A 20,656-nucleotide genomic window follows, 5' to 3' on the forward strand; every position below is an offset into this window, starting at 1 on the left:
CAGGACATTTGTTCCTGAAACGCCAATGGATACAAATTCCTTTAACAGTACCAGTGTTGCTTGTCCGACCAAGGCAATATGTATTAATTAAGAAGATCATTCGACAGTACTGAATAGAGAATTGTGAAATAGACTGTTTGGATAATGCTAAAAAAATAATAGATCTGAATAATAAGAAACAAGTCTGTCCAGTCTCAAATTATACAGAATCCAAGTCTTTGGAATGTTGGAAGCTTTGGAATTGCGCTTACCTCTCAAACTGTTTAAAAGACTTAGCCTGGATGGTAATGCAGGATTGTCTACCAACGAGAGCCTTTCAGCACAGGAGAGGACTGGTGCCAACGGCAAAGTGTCCAAGAAGTGACTGTGTTATGGATGAAATATCACAAATTCGAATATTGCCTATGCCGCTCATCACTAATAAAGGGCTTTTGTTCTGAAAAAATAGTCACATGTAAGCCTGGCTTAGGGTCCTTTCACACTAGTGTTAAAGTTTTCTGGTATTGAGTTCCGTCATAGGGGCTCAATACCGGAAAAAAAAAAAATTCTGTTTTGTCCCAATGCATTCTGAATGGAAAGCAATCTGTTTAGTATGCATCAGGATGTCTTCAGTTCAGAAACTCGCCGGATTGCCGGCATTAATTTCAATTGAAATGTATTAATGCCGGATCCGGTACCCAGTGTTTCGGAAAAATGGATCCGGCATGCGCAGACCTTTAAAAATGTGAAAAAATAAATACTGTATCAGTTTTTTTCAGATGACACCGGAGAGACGGATCCGGTATTGTAATGCATCTGTCATACGGATCAGGATCCGGAAACAAATGATATCTGTTTGCATACGGATTTCCGGATCCAGATTCTTCTAACGCTAGTGTGAAAGTACCCTTAGCCGTTTTTCTAGTTATGCTATGTAAGTCTGTTTAAAAGACTGGCTAGAAGGTTATCCTGTAGTTGTGAAACACTCAGCTTTTGTGAATCCTTTTTGGAAAGAAAGCTGAATTGCATATGTTTTCCGCATGTGAGTTTCTCTTTTGAAACGTAAAATATTTGTGTTTGTCAGAATCCATATTTTTTTGAAATGTAGGATGCATTCCATATTGATAAATTTTACTTTATTTTTTATCCACTAAGGTTTTGGTGGCATTCTCAAACTGTTCAATCAGTTTTTTTTTTCATAATAAGATTTTTTCAAAAATCAATTTTTACTATGCTTGTATTCCCACATAATGCTTCTCCAGAAAAGAGACATGCAAGGTAATCTCTTTTCCAAATGAAAAGGAAAAGAGTGTTTCATTACAGGAACACAGCTCTTTCTAGGTAACTACCTTTTAACAGAGCTAAGCGGTGGAGGAGCTAGCCAACACAGTTTTTTTTTTGTAATTTTATTTTTTTTTGTTTAAATTTGGGTAGACCCCAAAACATTTGGAAATATAAAAAATAAAATAAAGAGAGCTGGAGTACAACAATGGCTGGGTGAGGCTGGTATACATGTCTACAGAGTGGGCCATTTATATGGATACACCTTAATAAAATGGGAATCGTTGGTGTTATTAACTTCCTGTTTGTGGCACATTAGTATATGTGAGGGGGGAAACTTTTCAAGATGGGTGGTGACCATGGCAGCCATTTTGAAGTTGGCCATTTTGAATCGAACTTTAGTTTTTTCAATAGGAAGAGGGTCATGTGACACATCAAAATTATTGGGAATTTCACAAGAAAAACAATGGTGTGCTTGGTTTTAACGTGACTTTATTCTTTCATGAGTTATTTACAAGTTTCTGACCACTTATAAAATGTGTTCAATGTGCTGCCCATTGTGTTGGATTGTCAATGCAACCCTCTTCTCCCACTCTTCACACACTGATAGCAATACTGCAGGAGAAATGCTAGCACAGGCTTCCAGTATCCGTAGTTTCAGGTGCTGCACATCTCGTATCTTCACAGCATATGCTGGCCGACTTCAAAATGGCCGCCATGGTCACCACCCATCTTGAAAAGTTTCCTCCCTCACATATGCTAATGTGCCACAAACAGGAAGTTAATATCACCAACCATTCCCATTTTATTAAGGTGTATCCATATAAATGGCCCACCCTGTATTCTGCACAAGATACGGACAAGTCCTGTGGGATCCCTGAATGGTTCAAATGCCGCTTTGTTGACTCTAGATAACTTCTGCCTGATCACACGTCCCTGTGACGTCCACAATCCAATTGGATATCTTCCCTATCAACTTTCAATGTTCTTTATGCGCCTACCATGGTGATCACGGGTAACAGGGAATCAGGGTTCCATGCCAGAGAAGGAGCATGAGAAAGGGATTTTTATTTTAATTTATTTATTTATTTAAATTTATTAATTTAATTTAATTTATTTTTTTGTTGTTTAAATTAGGGTACACCCCAAAAATTAGGAAATATAAAAATAAAACAATGAGAAAGTGCGCTGGAGTATAACAATGTCTGGGTGAGGCCGGTATACATGTCTATTCTGCACAAGGTACAGACAAGTCCTCTGGGATCCATGCCTGGTTCATTTTAATGAGCGTGAGCTTGTCCACATTGGCTGTGGACAGGCGGCTGCGCTTGTCTGTGATAACGCCCCCTGCCGTGCTAAACACATGTTCAGACAATACACTAGCTGCAGGGCAAACCAGCACCTCCAAGGCGTAAAGGGCAAGCTCAGGCCATGTGCACAATTTGGAGACCCAGAAGTTGAAGTGGGCAGACCCGTCATTCAGTACGTGTAGGCGTGTGCACACATACTGCTCCACCATGTTGCTGAAATGCTGCTTCCTGCTAAGACGTTTCATATCAGCTGGTGGTGCTGGTTGTTGTGGCGTGCTGACAAAGCTTTTCCACATTTAAGCCATGCTAACCCTGCCTTCTGAGGTGCTGGCGGTGCCCCAGCTGCGTTGGCGACCTCTTCCTCCTCCTCTGCCTTCGCCTTGTGCTTCCACTGTGCCCCGCTGTCAGGTGTGAATGCCATCAGCAGTGCGTCTACCAGCATGCGCTTTTACGCGCACATCTTACGATCATGCTCCAGTGATGGAATTAAGGACGGTACGTTGTCCTTGTAACAGGGATCCAGCATCGTGGCCACCCAGTAATCAGCACAAGTTAGAATGTGTCCAACTCTGTGGTCGTTGCGGAGAGACTGCAGCATGTAATCGCTCGTGTGTTCCAGGCTGCCTAGAGGCAACGACAAGCTGTCCTCTGTAGGAGGTGTATCATCTGTGTCCTCTGTATCCCCCCCCCCCCCCCAGCCATGCACCAGTGATGGCAATGAGCTGGTTTGGGTGCAACCCTGCTGTGAACATGGTTCCTCCTCCTCCATCTTCTCTTCATCCTTATCCTCCAGAACTGTGCCCTGGCTGGACAATTGTGTACCTGGCGTATGTTGGTGCAGGAACCCACCCTCGGAGCCACTTGTGAATGACTGGCCTGAAACCCTTGTAAATGATCCCTCTTCCTCCTCCTCCTGTGCCACATCCTCTTCCATCATCACCCAAAGCATTTTTTCAAGGAGGCATAGAAGTGGGATACTAACGCTGAGAACGGCATCATCAGCACTGGCCATGTTGGTGGAGTACTCGAAACAGCGCAACAAGGCACAGAGCTCTCGCATAAAGGCCCGCTCATTGGTGGTAAAGTGGTGCTGTTCCGCAGAGCGACTCACCCGTGCGTGCTGCAGCTGAAACTCCACTATCACCTGCTGCTGCTCGCACAGTCTGACCAGCATGTGCAAGGTGGAGTTCCACCTTGTGGGCACGTCGCGTGAGGCGGTGAGCGGGAAAGTCGAAGTTACGCTGCATCGCTGACAGGCGAGCAGCAGCAGGGTGAGAACGCTGACAGCGCACAGACGGCCCACGCTTTCTGCAGCAGCTCTGACATATTGTGGTATTTTTTCAGGAACCTCTGCACCACCAAATTCAGCACATGTGCCAGGCAAGGAATGTGCATCAAACCGGCTAGGCCCAGAGCTGCTACAAGATTTTGCCCATTATTGCACACCACCAGGCCGGGCTTGAGGCTCACTGGCACAGACCACTCATCAGTCTGTTGTTCCATGCCCGTCCACAGCTCCTGCGCGGTGTGGGGTTTGTCCCGCAAACAGATACGTTTCAAATCTGCCTGCTGTCGTTTACCCCTGGCTGTGCTGAAGTTGGTGGTGAAGGTGTTACGCTGACCGGATGATGAGGCGTTAGAGGATGAGGAAGCTGATTAGGAGGAGGAAGCAACAGGAGGCAAAGAGAAACGCCCTGCAATCCTCAGTGGTGGAAGGACATGCACCAAACTGCTTTCCGTCTCAGGCCCAGCCGCCACTGCATTTACCCAGTGTGCTGTTATGGACATATAACGTCCCTGACCGTGCTTACTGGTCCACGTATTCGTAGTTAGGTGGACCTTGCCACAGATGGCGTTGCGCAGTGCACACCTGATATTGTCCCCCACTTGGTTGTGCAGGGAAGGGATGGCTTGCCTGTAAAAATAGTGGCGTCTGGGAACGACGTACTGTGGGACAGCCACCGCCATAAGGTTTTTGAAAACTCTGTCTCCACCAGATGGAATGATGGCATTTCAAAGGCCAGGAATTTTGAAATTCTGGCATTCAGGGCAAGGGATCGCGGGTGGGTAGGGGGGTACTTCCTCTTTCGCTCCAGTGTTTGGGAGATAGACAGCTGAACACTTCCATTCGAAATTGTGGAGATGCTTGGTGATCCAGGTGGTGGTGTTGCTGGCACATCCTATGTTTGCGGGTTGGCAGGTACCACTGTCACTCCAGAGGTGGATGAAGAGGCTGAGACTGCAGCAGAAGAGGAAGCAGGAGGAGCCAGAGACCTTTCTTTGTTTTTGAGGTGTCTACTCCACTGCAACTCGTGCTTTGCACTTAGATGCCTGGTTATGCAGGTTGTGCTCAGGTTCAGAACATTTATGCCTCGTTTCAGGTTCTGATTGCACAGCGTGCAAACCACTTGTATCTTGTCGTCAGCACATTGTCTGAAGAACTGACACGTCAGGGAACTCCTTGGAGCTGTCTTTGTTGTGCTCGGTCTCTCGGTGCGGTGGGCAGTAGCAGGTGTACTGTCTAGGGGACGGCCGCTCCGCTTTTGCACTCTTCTCCCTCTTCTGCTGTGCTGGTGGCTCTGTGCGACCACCGCCTCTTCCTCCAAACTAGACGGGTCACTCGCATGACCTTGATTCCATGTGGGGTCAAAAACCTCATCGTTCTCCACATCATCTTCCACCCAGTCTTCACCCCTGCCCTCCTTGTCGGTCTGAACACTGCAGAAAGCCACAGCAGTTGGCACCTGTGTTTCGTCATTTTCCGAGACGTGCTGCGGTGGTCCTCCCATATACTCATACTGAAACATAAGTAATTAAGCATCGGTGCACTTATTCTCTTCCACTTCTGGGGCAGGGCTATGTGGATGGCCCTAGGAAACCCTGCTAGCAGAGTCATCAAAAACCAGAAGAGACTGCTGCATGACTCGGGGATCAGACTGCTTGGCTGATTTGCAAGGGGGTGAGGTGAAAGACTGATGGCCATGGGTTGCAGGTGCCAACTCTGATATTTCAGCAAGGGACTGGGTGGGAGACAATGTGAAGGAACTGGAGGCACTGTCAGCCACCCAATCTACTATCGCCTGTACTTGTTTTGGCCTCACCATTCGTAGAGCCTCATTCGGCCCTACCAAATAACGCTGAAGGTTCTGTCGCCTACTCGCACCTGAGGAAGGTGTTTCACTTGTGCGTGTAGCTGGCACAGATCGACCACGTCCTCTCCCTGCAAGAGGAGCTCCACCAGCAGAATCACGACCAGGGCCGCGTCCCTTATTTGACATAGAAACATAGAATGTGTCGGCAGATAAGAACCATTTGGCCCATCTAGTCTGGCTAATATACTGAATACTATGAATAGCCCCTGGCCCTATCTTATATCAAGGATGGCCTTATGCCTATCCCATGCATGCTTAAACTCCTTCACTGTATTTGCAGCTACCACTTCTGCAGGAAGGCTATTCCATGCATCCATTACTCTCTCAGTAAAGTAATACTTCCTGATATTAGTTTTAAACCTTTTGGGCCTCTAATTTAAAACTATGTCCTCTTGTAGCAGTTTTTCTTCTTTTAAATATTCTCTCCTCTTTTACCGTGTTTATTCCCTTTATGTATTTAAAAGTTTCTATCATATCTAGAGTTGAGCGGACACCTGGATGTTCGGGTTCGAGAAATTCGGCCGAACTTCCCGAAAATGTTCGGGTTCGGGATCCGAACCCGATCCGAACTTCGTCCCGAACCCGAACCCCATTGAAGTCAATGGGGACCCGAACTTTTCGGCACTAAAAAGGCTGTAAAACAGCCCAGGAAAGGGCTAGAGGGCTGCAAAAGGCAGCAACATGTAGGTAAATCCCCTGCAAACAAATTTGGATAGGGAAATGAATTAAAATGAAAATTAAATTTAAAAAAAATTAACCAAAATCAATTGGACAGAGGTCCCATAGCAGAGAATCTGGCTTCACGTCACCCACCACTGGAACAGTCCATTCTCAGATATTTAGGCCCCGGCACCCAGGCAGAGGAGAGAGGTCCCGTAACAGAGAATCTGTCTTCATGTCAGCAGAGAATCAGTCTGCATGTCATAGCAGAGAATCAGGCTTCACGTCAGCCACCACTGCAACAGTCCATTGTCATAAATTTAGGCCCAGCACCCAGGCAGAGGAGAGAGGTCCCGTAACAGACAATCTGGCTTCATGTCAGCAGAGAATCAGTCTTCATGTCATAGCAGAGAATCAGGCTTCACGTCAGCCACCACTGCAACAGTCCATTGTCAGATATTTAGGCCCAGCACCCAGGCAGAGGAGAGAGGTCCCGTAACAGACAATCTGGCTTCATGTCAGCAGAGAATCAGTCTTCATATCATAGCAGAGAATAAGGCTTCACGTCACCCACCACTGCAACATTCCATTTTCATAAATTTAGGCCCAGCACCCAGGCAGAGGAGAGAGGTCGCGTAACAGACAATCTGGCTTCATGTCAGCAGAGAATCAGTCTTCATATCATAGCAGAGAATCAGGCTTCACGTCACCCACCACTGCAACATTCCATTTTCATAAATTTAGGCCCAGCACCCAGGCAGAGGAGAGAGGTCCCGTAAAAGACAATCTGGCTTCATGTCAGCAGAGAATCAGTCTTCATATCATAGCAGAGAATCAGGCTTCACGTCACCCACCACTGTAAGAGTCCATTTTCATAAATTTAGGCCCAGCACCCAGGCAGAGGAGAGAGGTCCCGTAACAGACAATCTGGCTTCATGTCAGCAGAGAATCAGTCTTCATATCATAGCAGAGAATCAGGCTTCACGTCACCCACCACTGCAACATTCCATTTTCATAAATTTAGGCCCAGCACCCAGGCAGAGGAGAGAGGTCCCGTAACAGACAATCTGGCTTCATGTCAGCAGAGAATGAGGCTTCACGTCAGCCACCACTGCAACAGTCCATTGGCATATATTTAGGCCCAGCACCCAGGCAGAGGAGAGAGGTCCCGTAACAGACAATCTGGCTTCATGTCAGCAGAGAATCAGTCTTCATATCATAGCAGAGAATCAGGCTTCACGTCACCCACCACTGTAAGAGTCCATTTTCATAAATATAGGCCCAGCACCCAGGCAGAGGAGATAGGTCCCGTAACAGACAATCTGGCTTCATGTCAGCAGAGAATTAGTCTGCATGTCATAGCAGAGAATGAGGCTTCACGTCAGCCACCACTGCAACAGTCCATTGGCATATATTTAGGCCCAGCACACAGGCAGAGGAGAGAGGTCCCGTAACAGAGAATCTGGCTTCATGTCAGCAGAGAATCAGTCTGCATGTCATAGCAGAGAATCAGGCTTCACGTCAGCCACCACTGCAACAGTCCATTGTCATATATTTAGGCCCAGCACCCAGGCAGAGGAGAGAGGTCCCGTAACAGAGAATCTGGCTTCATGTCAGCAGAGAATCAGTCTGCATGTCATAGCAGAGAATCAGGCTTCACGTCAGCCACCACTGCAACAGTCCATTGTCATATATTTAGGCCCAGCACCCAGGCAGAGGAGAGAGGTCCCGTAACAGAGAATCTGGCTTCATGTCTGCAGAGAATCAGTCTGCATGTCATAGCAGAGAATCAGGCTTCACGTCAGCCACCACTGCAACAGTCCATTCTCAGATATTTAGGCCCAGCACCCAGGCAGAGGAGAGAGGTCCCGTAACAGACAATCTGGCTTCATGTCAGCAGAGAATTAGTCTGCATGTCATAGCAGAGAATGAGGCTTCACGTCAGCCACCACTGCAACAGTCCATTGGCATATATTTAGGCCCAGCACACAGGCAGAGGAGAGAGGTCCCGTAACAGACAATCTGGCTTCATGTCAGCAGAGAATCAGTCTTCATATCATAGCAGAGAATCAGGCTTCACGTCACCCACCACTGCAACAGTCCATTTTCATAAATTTAGGCCCAGCACCCAGGCAGAGGAGAGAGGTCCCGTAACAGACAATCTGGCTTCATGTCAGCAGAGAATCAGTCTTCATATCATAGCAGAGAATCAGGCTTCACGTCACCCACCACTGTAAGAGTCCATTTTCATAAATTTAGGCCCAGCACCCAGGCAGAGGAGAGAGGTCCCGTAACAGACAATCTGGCTTCATGTCAGCAGAGAATCAGTCTTCATATCATAGCAGAGAATCAGGCTTCACGTCACCCACCACTGCAACATTCCATTTTCATTAATTTAGGCCCAGCACCCAGGCAGAGGAGAGAGGTCCCGTAACAGACAATCTGGCATCATGTCAGCAGAGAATTAGTCTGCATGTCATAGCAGAGAATGAGGCTTCACGTCAGCCACCACTGCAACAGTCCATTGGCATATATTTAGGCCCAGCACCCAGGCAGAGGAGAGAGGTCCCGTAACAGACAATCTGGCTTCATGTCAGCAGAGAATCAGTCTTCATATCATAGCAGAGAATCAGGCTTCACGTCACCCACCACTGTAAGAGTCCATTTTCATAAATTTAGGCCCAGCACCCAGGCAGAGGAGAGAGGTCCCGTAACAGACAATCTGGCTTCATGTCAGCAGAGAATCAGTCTTCATATCATAGCAGAGAATCAGGCTTCACGTCACCCACCACTGCAACATTCCATTTTCATAAATTTAGGCCCAGCACCCAGGCAGAGGAGAGAGGTCCCGTAACAGACAATCTGGCTTCATGTCAGCAGAGAATTAGTCTGCATGTCATAGCAGAGAATGAGGCTTCACGTCAGCCACCACTGCAACAGTCCATTGGCATATATTTAGGCCCAGCACCCAGGCAGAGGAGAGAGGTCCCGTAACAGACAATCTGGCTTCATGTCAGCAGAGAATTAGTCTGCATGTCATAGCAGAGAATGAGGCTTCACGTCAGCCACCACTGCAACAGTCCATTGGCATATATTTAGGCCCAGCACCCAGGCAGAGGAGAGAGGTCCCGTAACAGACAATCTGGCTTCATGTCAGCAGAGAATCAGTCTTCATATCATAGCAGAGAATCAGGCTTCACGTCACCCACCACTGTAAGAGTCCATTTTCATAAATTTAGGCCCAGCACCCAGGCAGAGGAGAGAGGTCCCGTAACAGACAATCTGGCTTCATGTCAGCAGAGAATCAGTCTTCATATCATAGCAGAGAATCAGGCTTCACGTCACCCACCACTGCAACATTCCATTTTCATAAATTTAGGCCCAGCACCCAGGCAGAGGAGAGAGGTCCCGTAACAGACAATCTGGCTTCATGTCAGCAGAGAATTAGTCTGCATGTCATAGCAGAGAATGAGGCTTCACGTCAGCCACCACTGCAACAGTCCATTGGCATATATTTAGGCCCAGCACCCAGGCAGAGGAGAGAGGTCCCGTAACAGACAATCTGGCTTCATGTCAGCAGAAAATCAGTCTTCATATCATAGCAGAGAATCAGGCTTCACGTCAGCCACCACTGTAAGAGTCCATTTTCATAAATTTAGGCCCAGCACCCAGGCAGAGGAGAGAGGTCCCGTAACAGACAATCTGGCTTCATGTCAGCAGAGAATTAGTCTGCATGTCATAGCAGAGAATGAGGCTTCACGTCAGCCACCACTGCAACAGTCCATTGGCATATATTTAGGCCCAGCACACAGGCAGAGGAGAGAGGTCCCGTAACAGAGGATCTGGCTTCATGTCAGCAGAGAATCAGTCTGCATGTCATAGCAGAAAATCAGGCTTCACGTCAGCCACCACTGCAACAGTCCATTGTCAGATATTTAGGCCCAGCACCCAGGCAGAGGAGAGAGGTCCCGTAACAGAGGATCTGGCTTCATGTCAGCAGAGAATTAGTCTGCATGTCATAGCAGAGAATCAGGCTTCACGTCACCCAACATTGGAACAGTCCATTGGCATATATTTAGGCCCCGGCACCCAGACAGAGGAGAGGTTCATTCAACTTTGGGTAGCCTCGCAATATAATGGTAAAATGAAAATAAAAATAGGATTGAATGAGGAAGTGCCCTGGAGTCCAATAATATATGGTTAAGGGGAGGTAGTTAATGTCTAATCTGGACAAGGGACGGACAGGTCCTGTGGGATCCATGCCTGGTTCATTTTTATGAACGTCAGCTTGTCCACATTGGCTGTAGACAGGCGGCTGCGTTTGTCTGTAATGACGCCCCCTGCCGTGCTGAATACACGTTCAGACAAAACGCTGGCCGCCGGGCAGGCCAGCACCTCCAAGGCATAAAAGGCTAGCTCTGGCCACGTGGACAATTTAGAGACCCAGAAGTTGAATGGGGCCGAACCATCAGTCAGTACGTGGAGGGGTGTGCACACGTACTGTTCCACCATGTTAGTGAAATGTTGCCTCCTGCTAACACGTTGCGTATCAGGTGGTGGTGCAGTTAGCTGTGGCGTGTTGACAAAAGTTTTCCACATCTCTGCCATGCTAACCCTGCCCTCAGAGGAGCTGGCCGTGACACAGCTGCCTTGGCGACCTCTTGCTCCTCCTCTGCCTTGGCCTTGGGCTTCCACTTGTTCCCCTGTGACATTTGGGAATGCTCTCAGTAGCGCGTCTACCAACGTGCGCTTGTACTCGCGCATCTTCCTATCACGCTCCAGTGCAGGAAGTAAGGTGGGCACATTGTCTTTGTAGCGTGGATCCAGCAGGGTGGCAACCCAGTAGTCCGCACAGGTTAAAATGTGGGCAACTCTGCTGTCGTTGCGCAGGCACTGCAGCATGTAGTCGCTCATGTGTGCCAGGCTGCCCAGGGGTAAGGACAAGCTGTCCTCTGTGGGAGGCGTATCGTCATCGTCCTGCCTTTCCCCCCAGCCACGCACCAGTGATGGACCCGAGCTGCGTTGGGTGCCACCCCGCTGTGACCATGCTTCATCCTCATCCTCCTCCACCTCCTCCTCATCCTCGTCCTCCTCGTCCTCCAGTAGTGGGCCCTGGCTGGCCACATTTGTACCTGGCCTCTGCTGTTGCCAAAAACCTCCCTCTGAGTCACTTCAAAGAGACTGGCCTGAAAGTGCTAAAAATGACCCCTCTTCCTCCTCCTCCTCCTCCTGGGCCACCTCCTCTTCCATCATCGCCCTAAGTGTTTTCTCAAGGAGACATAGAAGTGGTATTGTAACGCTGATAACGGCGTCATCTCCACTGGCCATGTTGGTGGAGTACTCGAAACAGCGCAACAGGGCACACAGGTCTCGCATGGAGGCCCAGTCATTGGTGGTGAAGTGGTGCTGTTCTGTAGTGCGACTGACCCGTGCGTGCTGCAGCTGAAACTCCACTATGGCCTGCTGCTGCTCGCACAGTCTGTCCAGCATGTGCAAGGTGGAGTTCCACCTGGTGGGCATGTCGCATATGAGGCGGTGAGCGGGAAGGCCGAAGTTACGCTGTAGCGCAGACAGGCGAGCAGCGGCAGGATGTGAACGCCGGAAGCGCGAACAGACGGCCCGCACTTTATGCAGCAGCTCTGACAGTTGTGAATGAACTTCTGCACCACCAAATTCAGCACATGCACCAAGCAAGGGATGTGCGTCAAATTGGCTAGTCCCAGAGCTGCAACGAGATTTCGCCCATTATCACACACCACCAGGCCGGGCTTGAGGCTCACCGGCAGCAACCACTCGTCGGTCTGTTGTTCTATACCCCGCCACAACTCCTGTGCGGTGTGGGGCCTGTCCCCCAAACATATGAGTTTCAGAATGGCCTGCTGACGTTTACCCCGGGCTGTGCTGAAGTTGGTGGTGAAGGTGTGTGGCTGACTGGATGAGCAGGTGGAAGAAGAGGAGGAGGAAGCCGAGAAGGAGGAGGTGGCAACAGGAGGCAAAGAATGTTGCCCTGCGATCCTTGGCGGCGGAAGGACGTGCGCCAAACAGCTCTCCGCCTGGGGCCCAGCTGCCACTACATTTACCCAGTGTGCAGTTAGGGAGATATAGCGTCCCTGGCCGTGCTTACTGGTCCACGTATCTGTGGTTAGGTGGACCTTGCTACAGATGGCGTTGCGCAGTGCACACTTGATTTTATCGGATACTTGGTTGTGCAGGGAAGGCACGGCTCTCTTGGAGAAGTAGTGGCGGCTGGGAACAACATACTGTGGGACAGCAAGCGACATGAGCTGTTTGAAGCTGTCTGTGTCCACCAGCCTAAATGACAGCATTTCATAGGCCAGTAGTTTAGAAATGCTGGCATTCAGGGCCAGGGATCGAGGGTGGCTAGGTGGGAATTTACGCTTTCTCTCAAATGTTTGTGAGATGGAGAGCTGAACGCTGCCGTGTGACATGGTTGAGACGCTTGGTGACGGAGGTGGTGGTGGTGTTGGTGGTACATCCCCTGTTTGCTGGGCGGCAGGTGCCAACGTTCCTCCAGAGGCGGAGGAAGAGGCAGCAGCAGAAGAGGTAGCAGGGGGAGCCTGAGTGACTTCCTTGGTTTTAAGGTTTTTACTCCACTGCAGTTCATGCTTTGCATGCAGGTGCCTGGTCATGCAGGTTGTGCTCAGGTTCAGAACGTTAATGCCTCGTTTCAGGCTCTGATGGCACAGCGTGCAAACCACTCGGGTCTTGTCGTCAGCACATTGTTTGAAGAAGTGCCATGCCAGGGAACTCCTTGAAGCTGCCTTTGGGGTGCTCAGTCCCAGATGGCGGCGGTCAGTAGCAGGCGGAGTCTCTTGGCGGCGGGTGTTCTGCTTTTGCCCACTGCTCCCTCTTTTGCTACGCTGTTGGCTCGGTCTCACCACTGCCTCTTCCTCCGAACTGTGAAAGTCAGTGGCACGACCTTCATTCCATGTGGGGTCTAGGACCTCATCGTCCCCTGCATCGTCTTCCACCCAGTCTTGATCCCTGACCTCCTGTTCAGTCTGCACACTGCAGAAAGACGCAGCAGTTGGCACCTGTGTTTCGTCATCATCAGAGACGTGCTGAGGTGGTATTCCCATGTCCTCATCATCAGGAAACATAAGTGGTTGTGCGTCAGTGCATTCTATGTCTTTCACCGCTGGGGAAGGGCTAGGTGGATGCCCTTGGGAAACCCTGCCAGCGGAGTCTTCAAACAGCATAAGAGACTGCTGCATAACTTGAGGCTCAGACAGTTTCCCTGGTATGCATGGGGGTGATGTGACAGACTGATGGGGTTGGTTTTCAGGCGCCATCTGTGCGCTTTCTGCAGAAGACTGGGTGGGAGATAATGTGAACGTGCTGGATCCACTGTCGGCCACCCAATTGACTAATGTCTGTACCTGCTCAGGCCTTACCATCCTTAGAACGGCATTGGGCCCCACCATATATCGCTGTAAATTCTGGAGGCTACTGGGACCTGAGGTAGTTGGTACACTAGGACGTGTGGATGTGGCAGAACGGCCACGTCCTCTCCCAGCACCAGAGGGTCCACTAACACCACCACGACCATGTCCACGTCCGCGTCCCTTACTAGATGTTTTCCTCATTGTTATGGTTCACCACAACAACAAAAATATTATTTGGCCCAATGTATTGTATTCAAATTCAGCTGAATATAAATTTGAGGCCTAGTATTTAGGCGCTGGGTGACCGGTATGGATTTAGTGACAGAATTAGACTTGGAAATGCACAGTAGCGTGTGTGTGAAGTTATTCTGAATGACCCTATGTGCACCTTGAATATTATATACCCTTTTAGGGATAGATTTCAAATAGCTCTGATATAGCAGAAACCACTAAATTATGAAATTGCTAAATTGGGAATTGTATTTCAACCCAGAACAAAAAATGTGCTTTGACGGACACTAAATAACTTGCCCAGCCACAACAGTACAGCGGTAACGACAGATTTAGCGGGATATAAATTTGAGGCCTAGTATTTAGGCGCTGGGTGACCGGTATGGATTTACTAACAGAATTAGACTTGGAAATGCACAGTAGCGTGTGTGTGAAGTTATTCTGAATGACCCTATGTGCACCTTGAATATTATATACCCTTTTAGGGATAGATTTCAAATAGCTCTGATATAGCAGAAACCACTAAATTATGAAATTGCTAAATTGGGAATTGTATTTCAACCCAGAACAAAAAATGTGCTTTGACGGACACTAAATAACTTGCCCAGCCACAACAGTACAGCGGTAACGACAGATTTAGCGGGATATAAATTTGAGGCCTAGTATTTAGGCGCTGGGTGACCGGTATGGATTTACTGACAGAATTAGACTGGGATATGGCCAAAAAATAACCACACTATTGCTGGTTAAATGCACTTGGTGTGACAGCTTGACCAACCACACTACTGAGGGTTAAATGCACTTGGTGATGGGCGCAGCTTGCCCCTGATGTAGTATATGGCCAAAAAATGAACAGACTATTGCTGGTTAAATGCACTTGGTGTGACAGCTTGACCAACCACACTACTGAGGGTTAAATGCACTTGGTGACGGGCGCAGCTTGCCCCTGATGTTGTATATGGCCAAAAAATGAACAGACTATTGCTGGTTAAATGCACTTGGTGTGACAGCTTCACCCTGATGTAGGCTTTAGCCAAAAAACAACCACACCATTGAGGGTTAAATGCACTTGGTGACAGGCGCAGCTTGCCCCTGATGTAGTATATGGCCAAAAAATGAACAGACTATTGCTGGTTAAATGCACTTGGTGTGACAGCTTGACCAACCACACTACTGAGGGTTAAATGCACTTGGTGACGGGCGCAGCTTGCCCCTGATGTAGTATATGGCCAAAAAATAAACAGACTATTGCTGGTTAAATGCACTTGGTGTGACAGCTTCACCCTGATGTAGGCTTTAGCCAAAAAACAACCACACCATTGAGGGTTAAATGCACTTGGTGACAGGCGCAGCTTGCCCCTGATGTAGTATATGGCCAAAAAATGAACAGACTATTGCTGGTTAAATGCACTTGGTGTGACAGCTTGACCAACCACACTACTGAGGGTTAAATGCACTTGGTGACGGGCGCAGCTTGCCCCTGATGTAGTATATGGCCAAAAAATAAACAGACTATTGCTGGTTAAATGCACTTGGTGTGACAGCTTCACCCTGATGTAGGCTTTAGCCAAAAAACAACCACACCATTGAGGGTTAAATGCACTTGGTGACAGGCGCAGCTTGCCCCTGATGTAGTATATGGCCAAAAAATAAACAGACTATTGCTGGTTAAATGCACTTGGTGTGACAGCTTCACCCTGATGTAGGCTTTAGCCAAAAAACAACCACACCATTGAGGGTTAAATGCACTTGGTCGCAGCTTGTGCTGGCGCACCACAAGACACAAAATGGCCGCCGATCACCCCAGAAAAAAGTGACTGACAAACGGTCTGGGCAGCCTAAAAACAGTGAGCAATTGAATTTCAGCAGCTCAATGATGCACAGCTGCAGATCGATTAATCAAGTCCTTTGGAGGAGTTAATCTGCCTAATCTCGCCCTACTGTCGCAGCCGCAACCTCTCCCTACGCTAATCAGAGCAGAGTGACGGGCGGCGCTATGTGACTCCAGCTTAAATAGAGGCTGGGTCACATGGTGCTCTGGCCAATCACAGCCATGCCAATAGTAGGCATGGCTGTGACGGCCTCTTGGGGCAAGTAGTATGACGCTTGTTGATTGGCTGCTTTGCAGCCTTTCAAAAAGCGCCAAGAAAGCGTCACAAAAGCGCCAAGAAAGCGACGAACACCGAACCCGAACCCGGACTTTTACGAAAATGTCCGGGTTCGGGTCCGTGTCACGGACACCCCAAAATTCGGTACGAACCCGAACTATAGAGTTCGAGTTCGCTCATCCCTAATCATATCCCATCTGTCTCGTCTTTGTTCCAAGTTACACATGTTAAGGTCCTTTAACCTTTCCTGGTAAGTTTTATCCTGCAATCCATGTACTAGTTTAGTAGCTCTTCTCTGAACTCTCTCAAAAGTATCCAATATCCTTTTGGAGATATGGTCTCCAGTACTGCGCACAATACTCCAAATGAGGTCTCACTAGTGCTCTGTAAAGCAGCATGAGCACCTCCCTCTTTCTACTGTTAATGCCTCTCCCTATACACCCAAGCATTCTGCTAGCATTTCCTGCTGCTCTATGACATTGTCTGCCTACCTTTAAGTCTTCTGAAATAATGACCCCTAAATCTCTTTCCTCAGATACTGAGGTTAGGACTGTATCACCGATTCTATAATCTGCTCTTGGGTTTTTACGCCCCAGGTGCATTATCTTGCACTTAGCAACATTACATTTTTGTTGCCAGATTTTTGACCATTGCTCTTCCATTTGGAATCCTTTTCCATTTGGTGTATGCCTCCAGGAACATCAACCCTGTTACAAATCTTTGTCTCATCACTGAAAAGACACACCTTACCATCAAGGCCTTCTGCAATTTCACTGATAAAGATATTAAACAATATGGGTTCCAGAGCAGATCCCTGAGGTACCCCACTGGTAACAAGACCATGGTCTGAATATACTCCATTGACTACAACCCTCTGTTGTCTGTCCCTCAGCCACTGCCTAATCCATTCAACAATATGGGAGTTCAAGCACAAAGACTGCAATTTATTGATAAGCCTTCTATGTGGGACAGTATCAAAAGCCTTACTAAAGTCTAGATAAGCGATGTCTACTGCATCTCCGCCATCTATTATTTTAGTCACCCAATCAAAAAAATCAATAAGATTATTTTGACATGATCTCCCTGACGTAAACCCATGCTGTTTTTCATCTTTGAATCCATGGGATTTTAGATGTTCCACAATCCTCTCCTTAAGTATGGTTTCCATTCATTTCCCCACTATTGATGTCAGGCTTACTGGCCTATAGTTGCCCGATTCCTCCCTACTACCTTTCTTGTGAATTGGCACAACATTTGCTAATTTCTAATCTTCTGGGACGGCTCCTGTTACCAGTGATTGGTTAAATAAATCTGTTAATGGTTTTGCTAGTACACCGCTAAGCTCTTTTAATAGCTTTGGGTGTATCCCATCAGGCCCCTGTGACTCATTTGTATTAATTTTAGACAGCTGACTTAGAATCTCTTCCTCTGTAAAGACACATGAATCAAAAGATGAATTAGTCTTCCTCCCTAACTGAGGTCCTTTTCCTTCATTTTCCTTTGTAAAAACTGAACAGAAGTATTCATTGAGGCAGTCAGCTAGTTCTTTATCCTCTTCTATATACCTTCCTTCCTATGTTTTTAATTTGGTAATTACTTGTTTACATTTCCTTTTTTCATTTATGTATCTGAAGAATGTCTTATCACCTTTTTTCACTGACTGAGCTAATTTCTCTCCTGCCTGTGCTTTATAAGCTATTATAACTTGTTTGGCCTCTCTCTGCCTAATCTTATAAATTTCCCTGTCATCCTCGTTTATTTTTTTTTAAATAATTACTAAATGCTATCTTTTAGTTTTTAATGATTTTGGCCACTTCTGCTGAGTACCACAGGGGTCTTTTTTTTTTTTTGCTTTTACTGACAAGCCTAATGCAATTATCTGTTGCCTTCAATAGTGCCCATTTTAAGTAGTCCCATTTGTCCTGGACTCCATTGAAACTGTTCCAGTCTGATATGGACTCGCATACAACTAATCTAATTTTAGAAAAGTCTGTTTTTCAAAAATCTAAAACTTTTGTTTTTGTGTGGTGTGACTCAGTCACCTAATTCCCATTTGTGAATGCTAAATCGAAAATGGCCTCCTTCTGGGTTGGCTCCTCAACTACTTGCTGTAGAGATAATCCCAGTAGAGAATTTAGAATATCTGTACTCCTGGCAGAACTAGCTATTTTGGTTTTCCAGTTTACATCAGGAAGATTAAAATCTCCCATAATGATAACTTCCCCTTTCAATGTCATTTTAGCTATTTAATCAATTAGTAGATCATCTAATTCTTTGACTTGGCCAGGTGGTCCATATATCACACAGACACGTGTTACCTTATGCTTATTGAGCTGCAACGTAACCCAAACTGACTTGCTAACTTGTATTAGATTAGATTTTATGCTATCTTTCACATACAGGGCCACCTCTCCCCCTTTCTTGCCTTCTCTCTCTTTCCTATATAGAGAGAACCCTGGTATTGTTATATCCCAGTCATTACTCTCATTGAACCATGTCTCAGTAACAGCCACTAAATCTATATTCTCAGATGCCATTATAGACTCCAGTTCATTGATCTTATTCCCTAAACTGCAAGCATTTGTAGACAAGACTGAGATTGTTATTTCTTAACCTATGTGCTACTGCATCTTCTGGCATTATTCCGGGGGCAGTCGGACTGCTGGATTATCACTCTTTTGCCCCACTTTCTAGTTTGAATGCTCCTTAGCAAATACTTTGACGCTCTCCCCATTCTTTGCATTCACCCACCAAACTAACAGATGGTTTATGTTAGGCGACAATGTAACCGCCAATTGTCAACAATTAAGTTCAGTGACAGTAAGGCTGTGCCATTTTCATAAAGAGAAAAAATTTCTTGAGGTCACACAAAAGTGTGACAGGCAAATTTTATACAATTACTTCACGGTCACAATTTTTTTTTCATTTGTCAACCAACAATGTAACAGCAGTATTGACTGTTGTATTGGACTGTCAGAAATGCAGCAAAGGCCGCAAATGTAGTATCTAGAACAAAATGGTTGTTTTTTTCAAACAAAAACTTAACAGCAGTATTTACCGCTTGTATTGTACTGTCAGAAATGCATCAAAGAACGCAAATGTAGTATCTAGCACAAAAAGGGTGTTTTTTTTTTCAAACCACAATATAAACAGCAATATTTAACATTTTTATTGGACTGTCAGAAATGCAGCGCACTCCGCAAAGGTACTTTATGGGAAAAAAAATGTGATTTAATTATTTTTTTCACCCACAATTAAACAGATGGATTTGACTGATTTTCTTTCATTATCACAAATGCAGTGCAGGGCGCAAATGTACTTTTTAGCAAAATAAATATAATAATTTGTCCCCCCAGAATCTAACAGATGGATTTACTGAATTGATTACCCTCACATATACATATATGCAGCACAGGGGTACTTTACAGAATTTTTTTTGAATATGTCACCCCTGGGTCCCTGAACTCAGACGGATTACCTATATTATTTTCCCTTCCCGGCACATATGCAGTGCAGTTGCACTTAAAAAATGGGTATATGTTGCCCACTGAACTAAAAGAACAGGATTAAATTATTGTCCCTGGCACATATGCAGTGCTGTTGCACTGAACTTCCACAAAATGGCCGCCGACGTCCACCTAACTAACAGACGGATAAAACTTATTTTTCTGTGTCAGTGGGCTCAGGGCAGAGCTAACAACAAGTTCTGATATCAGATAGATTCTATTCTCTCCCTCACCGCAGCAGCATCCAATCCCTACACTAGTAAGAGCAGAGTGACGTGTCGCGCTACGTGACTCCAGCTTATATAAAGGCTGGGTCACATGCTGCACTGGCCAATTACAGCCATGCCATTGGTAGACATGGCTGGGATGGTTTCTAAGGGCACACGAGTTAAGCGCTTGTTGATTGGCTGCCCTGCAGCCTTTCATAAAGTGCCATTAAATCGCTGCACACTGAACTCGAACCCGAACTTTTACTGAAATGTTCGGGTCCGGGGTAAAAAAAATCCTAAAGTTTGGTACGAACCCGAACTTTACAGTTCGGGTTCACTCAACCCTAGTTAACAGTAAATACCCTTTATGTTGCATAAAACTGATTAAGAAAGCCGAACCCGTGCTGACTAGAAACAAATCCAACCAATACATGAAACACAATCCGTACTTGGCATTGTAATGTAAGTCCTATCCAGATTGGTTTCGCTTTCACGCTCGCAGTGGGAGATAGCGCACTCTTCAGCTTGCTCCTTCCCAAGCGCCCGGCTCCAGCCGGTAGCTCATGCGCACAAGAGGAAGCCGCGCTGTTGTTTCCAGGAGAACGGGCCTTAAGTGAGACGTCACATGCTCGTATCTACGGATGCCTCCTGAGTCCACACTTCCTTTCACTCTCGCAGTCGGAGATGGCGCACTCTTCAGCTTCCTCCTCCCCAAGCGCACGGCTCCGGTCGGTAGCTCGCACGCACGAGGGGAAGCCGTGCTGTTGTATATCCTACTGCGAGAGTGATACCAATCTGTATAGGACTTACATTA

This window comes from Bufo gargarizans, chromosome 3 (assembly GCF_014858855.1).
Source record: "Bufo gargarizans isolate SCDJY-AF-19 chromosome 3, ASM1485885v1, whole genome shotgun sequence".
Taxonomy (NCBI): domain Eukaryota; kingdom Metazoa; phylum Chordata; class Amphibia; order Anura; family Bufonidae; genus Bufo; species Bufo gargarizans.